The sequence below is a fragment of the Jatropha curcas genome, chromosome 1 (assembly GCF_041381405.1).
Source record: "Jatropha curcas cultivar XTBG-Jc1 chromosome 1, XTBG_Jcur_1.0, whole genome shotgun sequence".
Classification (NCBI taxonomy): domain Eukaryota; kingdom Viridiplantae; phylum Streptophyta; class Magnoliopsida; order Malpighiales; family Euphorbiaceae; genus Jatropha; species Jatropha curcas.
In genome coordinates, this window is record NC_143151.1 from 22,686,010 (window position 1) to 22,696,867 (window position 10,858).

Below are 10,858 nucleotides of genomic sequence, written 5' to 3' on the forward strand. Positions count from 1 at the left end.
TTTAAGTGCTGCATGATCAGAATAAATAGTCACTTTGGTCCCTAACAGTTAGGACCGAAATTTCTCCAATGCAAACACAATTGCCAAAAGTTCTTTCTCTACGGTAGAGTATTTGTATTGTGCATTGTCCAATGTCCTTGACGCATAGTATATCATATGCGGATTTTTCTCGATTTGTTGTCCTAAGACAGCCCCTACGGCGTGATTGCTCGCATCACACATGGTCTCAAAAGGATATTCCCAATTTGGAGGCTAAATTATTGGTGTAGAAATAAACTCTTCCTTTAGCTTGTCAAATGCTTTTTTACATGCTTCGTCGAACTCAAATGGCACATCCTTTTGATGGAGCTTACAAAGATGTTGTGTCACCTTTGAAAAATCCTTTATGAAACACCTGTAAAATCCTGCATGACCAAGAAAAGAATGAACTTTGACAGTGATTTTCACAAGTGTACGAAATCGCAACAAGTAATATATAATGAGTAGAGTATCGTTCTCTCGAGGATTGTGTATCAAGTACCAAAATTATGTTAACCTACTATTATTTAAACGACGATTTAGGGAGATTATTTTAAGAAACTAAATTCGACAAATAAAGATAATAAAAAGAAATCAAGCAAGCAATTTTTGATTAAAAGACATCCAGGATTAAAAACTATTAGGGATTTTGACTTCATTTAATTCTATCCAATTTATTTTATTAGTTCATTAATCAATTTTAATTGTTCAAGTAGGGGAAACAACCCTAAAATCACTAACAAGCTCTCCCGATGTATTATTAGCTATTTTGACCCGGTCTAATTACCTATCTTCCAATAGTTCAATCAAACATGAATTAAATCATTAAGTTTTATGGTTTGTTTATGAATTCATAACCTAAGGTTGTTAACTTATGAAAACCCCTAGAAGTCAAACCATATAGTTTCCACATCAAGTTATTATTCTCATGTAATTTATTACCTTTTTCATATCAAAAACCCTTCTCCCAATAGTGATTAATGAAATAAATCAATCCAGGGGAGAAACTCTGCCATTAAGCTCAATAATAAATTATACTTTGAACAAAGAAAAACAAATTTAATATTATAAATTGGAAAAGAAATCGAGCTATATCAAATCCCTAGTATGAGAGTTTAGTTCGACATAGTAATTAAATAAAACTCAATTAAACTTGATAATAATTCCATAATCAATGTGAATAATGAAAAGTAAAAACAAGATTAAGAGTTTAGAGATAAAAACTAGTCAAATAACATGGGCGGCTTCCTTGAATCTTCACACAATGCTTGATCACTTGAAGTCTTAAAGAGAGAAAAATAATAGAACAAAAGATTATTAAACCAGAAATATCTTTACAGTGAATTGGTTCTTTCTTTATAGAATTCCTGGGAGAAAATCTGACTTTGGTTAGGAAATTGAGTCTTCATTAAGTAAGAAATCTTTTGGAAATAGGAAATTGTTTAGGCTTTGAATTTCTTCTCAATTAGAACTCCCCCATGCGCCTAAATAGGATTAGAAGTTGAACTACATGTCAGGAAATCATATTATATGGGCCCATGTACGTAGTATGGATTGGCTGGCATTCAGAACCCAAAATAGAACTTGATTCGCAGCACGGGCATGCTATGCCGGAGCCTGAGTTCTAAGGATGGTTCAGTGCGAGCTGTGCTCAGGGGCACGTCTAGAGAAGAATCTGTGGCACGGGCATGCCACATAGCACGGCTGGGGGGTGCTAGGCTCTGAGTCTTCATGATGGAATGCAGCATGGACCGTGCTCAGATAAGCACGCCTTTGGATTGATGTCTTCTTGCGGCACGGGCGTGCCAGATAGCACGGCTTGAGCTTGCTAGAGCCTAAGTCTCCACACTGATTTCCCTTGATTTCAGCATGGGCGTGAGGAATTGCATAGCCTGGGCATGCTAGAGCCTGAGTGTTCTGCTATATGTTGGTCTTTTCTGTGTCAAAATCCTACAAATTTCCTTAAGATCAAGCAGATTATATTTCAAGGAAGCTTTGATGAAAAATATAAATAAATTAAATAAAAGCCAACTAAAGTAATAAAAACTACTAAAAATCCTAATAGAAATTATATTAAAAATACTATAAAAATAACACTTATCAAAATTCCTCAAACTTAAACCATTGCTTGTCCTCAAGCAATAAAACGAAACTAAAAACTAAAACACAAGCTAAACAAACTAACAAAGCTAGTTTTAATATGGTTGGGGATAATTATTCACAATTTTAAAAAGTATCAAAAACATTAACATGGGAATAAATCAAGTGTTACTTATGCTAATAATATTTCAGCAAAAATTCAATTTTCAATGAAACACATTCTTTAATTTAAACATAAGTTAATAAGATTTTTAACATCAATAATTATTCAACCTATGACAAAATAGAATATGAATTTTCAAAAATTATTTAAGCTTTAAGTAAGATGTTTAACAATATAAAATCAACATTCCCATAGGCAAAATTAGTCATCACTTCTCCACAATCGAAATGCATACAATTAAAAAGATTAAAAGGTCTTTTATTTAGGTTGTAATGTGGTTTTAGAGATATATTTTTAGCTGAACAAAGAAAAAGGATAAAAAGATAGACAAAAAGCACAGAGAATGCATAATATCAAGATTTTCATTTATATCAAAATAATCTTTTTATTTGTAAAGGGAGATTAATCTTGAAGTTTCTTCACTAGCTCAAAAATTAGAGATACTTTGGCAAGGCCTTTTCATAGTACTTTCAAATTTCTTCCTTGCTTTAATTCCCCAAGCTTGAATTCTTGATTGATTGCTTGTTTTAGGGGGTGTTTCTCTTTGAGTTTTTCTACTTGCTTCACTTGCTCTTATTAATGAAATTTTCTCCCTTTTTTATTATGTTTTGATAAAATTCAAATCCTTCAGTTATAAATTATTGCACTTAGGGTAGGAAATTAAGTTGGTTTAATGGCTAGGTTTAGTAAAGGTGATTAATGAACTTTGGATATAGATTTCAAATTAGATGCAAAAGACATATTTTAACTTAGGTGGCCTAGGCTAAATATGAATTTCAACAAAGAATGCCTAAATCTTCTCTTTCTAAATGGAAGCATTTAAAATTTTGCCTTAAAGAAAATTCTAATTTGTTTTAGGAATGCCAAGGTTAACTAAATTTTTAAAGAAACATATCTATAAGTCATAAAGTTCATAAAAATTAGTGTTCATAATCTCAAAAAAAAAAAAAATGGTTAAATCAATGAATTATGTTATGTCGAAAATTAAAATTTAAGCTAAATAGAAACTAGCTTCAAGGAACAACTAAATTCATTGCATTTTAATGAATTATGATAATTTTCAAGCTTGCTTACAATTAATCCAACCATATTAAACCAATGAAACAAAAGAAAACTAAAATTTTAACAAAAATTTCCCTGCCCCCAACTTAATCTAGCACATTGTCCCTAATAAGCTTAAAAATTAATTCCCCAAACTTATCATATTATCAATTATATAATAAAAGAATATGAGAGTGTAGAAACCGTTACCATCATTGTATTGAAAAATACAATAAGATTGAAAGAAAAATACGATAAGAGCCAGGCGCTGGAAATTATCACAGCTATGAAAAAAGAAACACTAAAAAGAAGAAAATTAATATCCAAATTACTTAAAACACATAAATAAAAGGAAAAAAAAAATAAAAATAGAAAGCAAACGAAAAAGAACCAAAAGTAATCAATCTTCAGGTGGTGGAGGTGGATGTGACTGCAGCAATTGAATCACTGTCTAGAGTTGCTAGCAATTCCCTAATATTGGCCTTGCATGGTGTCTATACGAGAGTCGAGGCTCCCATGCATAATCTCTATTGACTGGAATCGGTCAACAATCATGGACTCCATTCCATTAAGGCGGGAATCAAAGATGTCCATTCAGGACATCATACGTGCAAGAACTTCATCATTGGACAAGTCAGACGCTCTTTGAAAAGAAGGACCAGCACCAGAGGTACCTACACTAAAAGAAGTACCAAAACCAGGGAAGGGATTCGGATTACCCTCCTCCATATTAGTATCACCAGCATCCTAGCCTCCTCATCATCAGAACTCTCTTCTCGGGATCCCACAATACAAAATGAATCCCCTATCTTCTCTACCAACTTCATATGCACTATGACATCTAAGTCTAGCCTAGTGCCCTTTCCTCCTCCTACACTATCATAAACTGGCCGAGCAGGGTTCCAAACTCTAAAATAAGATGTAATTTGGGTTACGAAACACCCCATCATAATAGCTCCTTTATCTGCCCGTGCAACTCTAGCCCATTGTAAGCACAACCAATAACCAACATTAAGAAATATACCCTATTGCCCGGATAAAATATAATTCATTTCGACTCAACACTCTATCACTCTCACTTCGCCCAAAAATAGTGTTGGTAAAAAATTTATGAATATATCTATAGGCTGGGTTTTTAAATTTAGAAGCTTTTGAAAATCTAGGATTATAGTGAAAGTCACTAGTCAGAGCGGTCCATGTGCTTCGATCTATAAAATCTGTGGGTATTTGATTAAGGGTATTTTCAGTGGGGAAACCAAAGATGTGACTAACCTCATTTACCGAAAGTTCATAATCTCTCCCAAACAACCTGGGAGAGATTAACAGGCAACAGACGAATAAGAGCAGAATATGAACTCAAAAATTCTAAGGTCATAAGCGCACAAACAAGGTCTTTTATGGCAATAAACTGTTCCCAACCAATACGCTTAAGGGGTTCTAAAACAGCATCTCTAAACCCTACTTTTGCTAAAGCAGATTCATCAATAAAACGATTTGGCAAAATAGGGCGAAGAGAGAGTTTATTATATATTTCCTATTGTTCTGGTGAGCCAATCTCAAATGGAGGAGGAACTAGAGCTATAGGAGGAGGAACGATTAGACGATGAGCAATTGGCCGATTTCTTGCGGCCACTGAAGAGGCAGGTCTGTTGCGTTTGTACCTTGGAGGGATGGTGAAAGAAGGAGAAAAGAGAAGAAAATTGTTTTAATAAGCTTTTGATTTGAGAGAAAAAGAGAAAGAAAGATGAAGAAGAAGGGAAGAGGAGGGGGCGTGCTCTGGGATGAAGTGAAAAAGTGAGAAGGACGGCTAGGGCGTGTGCTTTAAATAGATAGGGGTGCGCGGTAATCGAAAAGGTGCTCTTTAAAAGCACAGATCTGAAATGTGGCATGGGCGTGCCAGTTAGCACAGCTTAGGTCGTGCTAGACTCTGACCTGCAAAGGTAAAATTTTACTTAACTAGCATGGGCGTGCTAGACTCTGACTTACAAGACTGATCTATACCTTATTAGCGCACGGACGTGCTATTTGGCACGGCTTGGGTGTGCGAGCCTTTCATACTTGGCACGAGCGTGCTGATTAGCACGACAAGGGCGTGCGAGCCTCTGACTTGCAAGACTGTTTTACACCTTTTTAGAGCACGGGCGTGCCAGCTAGCATGGCTTGGGCGTGCTAGGGTCTGACATGCAAGACCGATCTACACTTTTAAAGCACGGGCGTGTGTCACCTCAACTTAGACCTGAAATAATTTGACCAAACACAAAAGAACAAGTATGATTTAAAAATTTTGGGAAAAATGATAAAAAGGAAAAATAAATCAAAAATACGAAAACTAAGGAAGAGAGCATGGGTTGTCTCCCACAAGCGCTTTTGTTTAACGTCGTTAAGCTCGACGCACTAGACCCCATAAGGCAAAATTAAGCAAGGTTTATAACAGTTTTGACTGGATCGAAGTATCCACTTTGGCAAACCTTTAACTATTGAGCATTAACCCTGAAACTCCTGCTTCCATCCACTATTTCAACTCCTCCATGTGGAAAAATTTTCTTGATTGTGAATGGTCCGGACCACCTAGAGTGCAATTTACCCAGAAAAAGATGGAGTCTAGAGTTATAAAGTAATACCTGTTGGCCTACCTTTAGACCCCTCAGAATAATATGCTTATCAAACCACTGTTTGGTGCGGTCTTTATAGATTTTGGCATTCTCATAAGCATGAAGTCTCATTTCATCCATCATGTTCAATTGAAGCAACCTCTTTTGACCAACCTCCTTAGTATTAAAGTTAAGAAACTAGATTGCCCAATATGTCTTGTGCTCTAACTCAACAGGGAGGTGACAATACTTACCGTAGACCATTCAATATGGAGACATACCAATTGGGGTTTTAACTGCAGTTCTATAGGCCCAAAGAGCGTCATCGAGCTTCTTGGACCAATCCTTCCTTGATTGGCCAACTGTGGTCTCCAGTATCTTCTTGATTTCCCTATTAGTGACTTCCACTTTTCCACTTGTTTGAGGGTGATATGGGGTACCTACACGATGAGTAACACCATATTTTGAAAGAAGGGAATCTAAGTACTTGTTGCAAAAGCGCTTACCTCCGTCTGTGATTATCGCTCTCGGAGTACCATGACATGTGAAAATATATTTTTTGATGAAGTTCATCACACTCTTGGCATCATTGTTGGGAAGGGCAACCGCTTCCGCCTATTTTGAGACATAATCCACCGCTACTAGAATGTATTGGTTGGAATAAGAGGATGGGAATGGCCCCATGAAATCCAAGCCCCAAACGTCAAAGATCTCCACTTCAAGGATATTGTTTAACGGCATCTCATGTCGCTTCGAGATATTTCCTAACCTTTGATAATGATCACAAAGACGAACAAAGTTAAAAGCATTCTTAAATAAGTTAGGCTAATACAAACCGCTTTCTAATATACGTGCTGCTGTCTTGCTTGCTCCAAAGTGTCCTCCACATTCCATTGAATGACAAAATCAAAGTACACTTTCCATTTCCTCTTTCGGTATATATCGTCGAAAAAGTTGGTCACTATAATACTTGAACAAGAAGGGCTCCTCCCAATAGTAATATTTAAGATCATGAAAAAATTTTTTCTTTTGTTGATAAGAAAGATTTGGAGGAGTAATCTCACAAGCAAGGTAGTTAACTATATCGGCATACTACGGAGCTCGTGTATTTGCTACAAGAAGAAGATGTTCATGGATGAAGTTTTCATTGATTTGCAATTTTGTTTGCCCTTCTTTCCCCAATTCAAGCCTGGATAAGTGATAAACTACAAGGTTCTCGGTTCCCTTTTTATCACGAATCTCTAAATCAAATTTCTGCAAAAGAAGAACCCAACGAATCAATCTAGGCTTTGCATCTTTCTTTTCTAATAATTCTTAATAGCAAAGTGATCAGTGTGAACTATTGTTTTAGCTCCAATCAAATAAGCCCTAAATTTATCAAAAGCAAAAACAACAACTAGAAGTTCTTTTTCAGTGGTGGCATAATTCAATTGTGCATCATTCAATGTGTGACTAGCATACTAAATGACATGCAATTTCTTTTCCTTTCTTTGCCCAAGAGCAGCTTCTATAGCATGATCACTAGCATCACACATAAGTTCAAAAGGAAGACTCCAATTTGGTGTAGCAATGATAGGCGCTGAAATCAATTCTTTCTTTAACCTGTTAAAAGCATTCAAACACTCTTTATCAAAATCAAAAGGAACATCTTCAACTAATAAATTACAAAGAGGTTTTGTGATTTTGGAGAAATCCTTGATAAATCTCCTATTGAATCCTGTATGGCCAAGAAAGCTTCTTACTCCTTACTGAATTTGGAGGTGGTAGCCTTTCAATTCCCTCTATCTTGGATTCGTCCACTTCAATCCCTTTTTGTGAGATTTTATGTCTTAAAACAATACCTTCACTAACCATAAAATGACATTTTTCCCAATTTAAAACAAGGTTAGTGTCCTCACATCGCTGCATTACTAAAGAGAGGTTATAAAGACAAGAACCAAAAGAAAAACCCAACACAGAAAAATCATCCTTAAATATTTCAATGAACTTCTCAACCATGTCAGAAAATATGGACATCATGCACCTTTGAAAAGTTGCAGGAGCATTGCACAACCCAAAAGGCACTCTCCTATAAGCGAAACTACTATAAGGGTAAGTGAAAGTGGTTTTCTCTTGATCCTCGGGAGCAATAGGTATTTGAAAATACCCCGAATAACCATCTAAAAAGCAATAATAGGGATAACCTGCAAGTCATTCAAGTATTTGATCAATAAAAGGTAAAGGAAAGTGATCTTTGCATGTTGCTTTGTTCAATTTCCTATAATCAACACAGACACGCCAACTTGTGACAGTTCTAGAAGGAATTAAGTCATTATTTTTGTTAGAAATAACTGTCATACCTCCTTTCTTTGGGACAACTTGAACAGGACTTACCCAACTGCTATTAAAAATTGGATAGATAATGCCAGCATCCAAAAGTTTTATGATCTCATCCTTGACTACCTCTTTCATGCTTGGGTTCAATCTTCTTTGATGCTCAATTGAAGGTTTATAGTCTTCTTCCATCAAGATCTTGTGCATGCACACACTTGGACTTATTCCCTGCAAATTTGAAATTGACCATCCTAGGGTTTTCTTATGTTTTCATAGAACCTGCAACAACCTTTCCTCTTGATAAGTGTTAAGTGAGAATAAATAATAATAGGAAAAGAATTATTCTCACCTAAGAATGCATGTTTTAAATGAGATGGAAGTTGTTTCAATTCTTGCTTTGGTGTTTCACTTTCTTTCTCATCTATGATGCATTGATTATTAATGTCATCTTTATCTTTAATATTCAAAGTGTCCTTTACACATTCATCAATAACATCAATCCTAAAATAGTCATTATAATCCATGGGAAGTTTACAAGATTTAAGCACATAAAAAACAACCTCCTCTTGACCAACCTTCAAGGTTAATTTACCTTCATATACATCAATCAATGCCCTTGTAGTTGCAAGAAAGGGTCTTCCAAGGATTAAGGATCCTTCTCTATCTTCATCAATGTCAAGAATAAGAATAACAAAATCAACATGAAAGATGAATTTACCTACCTTGACGAGCACATCCTCTACAATTCCTCTTGAGTATTTGATTGATAGGTCTGCCAACTGTAGAGACATTCTTATTGGTTTCAGTTCTCTCATCCCTAGCATCTTAAAAACTTCATAAGACATAAGATTAATGTTAGCACCTAAATCTGCGAAAGCTGTTTCAAAATCAAGATTTTCAATATTACAAGTGATAGAAAAACTTCCTGAATCTTTTAATTTTGGAGGCAATTTATTTTGAATGATTGTGCTACACTCCTCTGTCAACATTACCATTCCATGATCATCAATCTTCCTTTTCTTGCTCAGGATCTCCTTTAAGAACTTTGCATAATTGGGCATTTGAGCAAGGGCTTCAACAAAAGGGATGTTGATTTGAAGCTTTTTGAAGACATCAAGAAACTTGAGGAAACTCTTGTCATCTTGTGTTTTCTTTAACCTTTGTAGAAAAGGAACAGGTGGAACATAGGGTTTTACTTCCTCTTTCTCTTCTAGGTCAATGATGGGGATTTTTTTTTTGCTCTTCCTTCTCCTTCTTCATCCTGGGTGGATCCTCCAACTGTTTGCCACTCCTCAAGGTGATAGTTGTACCTGTTCTTTAGGATTTTTTCAGTATTACTAGGTAACGTACCTTGAGGTTGGGAGGCCATCATGTTTGCAAACTGTCCTAGTTGAATCTCTAAGTTCCTTATTGCAGCTTGTTGGATTTTGTTATTTTCTCGAGTTTCGTTCATGAATTCCATGTGAGATTTAGAGAGGGCAATAAGGAGATCATCATGAGACTTTTTCTCTTGAGGCAAAAAACCTAGTGGTGCGTTCAAGGCATTGTTTGGATTCCCATACGAAAGATTAAGGTGATTCCTCAACCTGTTATCATAAGAGTTAGAGTACGGGTAATTCTTCCTTCTTTGATTCATCACAAAGTTTATATGCTCCAAAGTTTGACGATTTAAAAAAATCTAAAATGCATTCTCCAATCCCATGTTGCCCATTACACCTATCATAAGCTTGCACGATAGAATTAACCGAGTTAGTAGTCAATAAGTCCAACTTCCTTACCACATTATCTACCTTAGCATTGAGTGCGGTGATGGCATCAATCTCATAAACTCTTACAGTCTTCTTCCTTTCGGAGTTGCTTTGATAATGGCTATTGCTTGCCATCTCTTCTATCAAGTCATATGCCTCATCAATTTCTTTTCTTTCAAAAGATCCACCAGTAACTGCATTTAGAGTAATTTTTATGTTACGAGATAACGAATTATAAAAAGTTTGTACCTATAACCACTTGGGTAGGCTGTGGTGTGGGCACTTCCTCAGTAAATCCTTGAATCTCTCCAAAGCTTCATACAAACTTTCTTGATCATGGTGGACAAAGGTCATTATCTCATTGCACAGTTTTGTGGTCTTTGAAGATGGAAAGAATTTTGCTAAAAAATTTTGGGCTAATTCCTCCCATGTTGTACAACTTCCAGCAGGGCATTATTATAACCAGGATCGTGCTTTATCCCTAAGAGTGAAAGGAAAGAGTCTTAATTTTATGGCAACCTCAGAAACTCCATTTTGTTTAATTTTATGGCAAATCTCCAGGAAATTTGTGATATGGGCATTAGGATCTTCACTAGGTAAACCTCCATATTGAATTGAGGTGGAAAGCATTTGGATAATTGCAGGTTTAATTTCAAACTTGGTTGCTTCCACCCTAGGTCTAGTGATTCTCGAGGTTGTTCCAGTGAGAGTGGGAGTTGTGTAATCTCGCAAAGTGCGGATAGGAGGTTGGGGTCTGTCCTGAGGGTTAACATCATCAACCATATTTGCCTGTTGTTCCTGTTTATTCTCACATGCTCTTCTAGCAGCATTATTCCTACGACAAGTCTTTTCAATTTCTGGATCAAAGATCAAGGGTTTAATTC

General features: G+C 35.9%; 1 non-coding gene across 1 annotated transcript; it reads left to right on the forward strand.

Moving 5' to 3' along the window:
* Positions 1-10,239: 10,239 nt before the first annotated feature.
* On the forward strand, positions 10,240-10,346 carry LOC119369792 (small nucleolar RNA R71). The gene has a single exon (XR_005177333.2). It is a non-coding gene; the product is annotated as a small nucleolar RNA R71 (small nucleolar RNA).
* Positions 10,347-10,858: the final 512 nt, after the last annotated feature.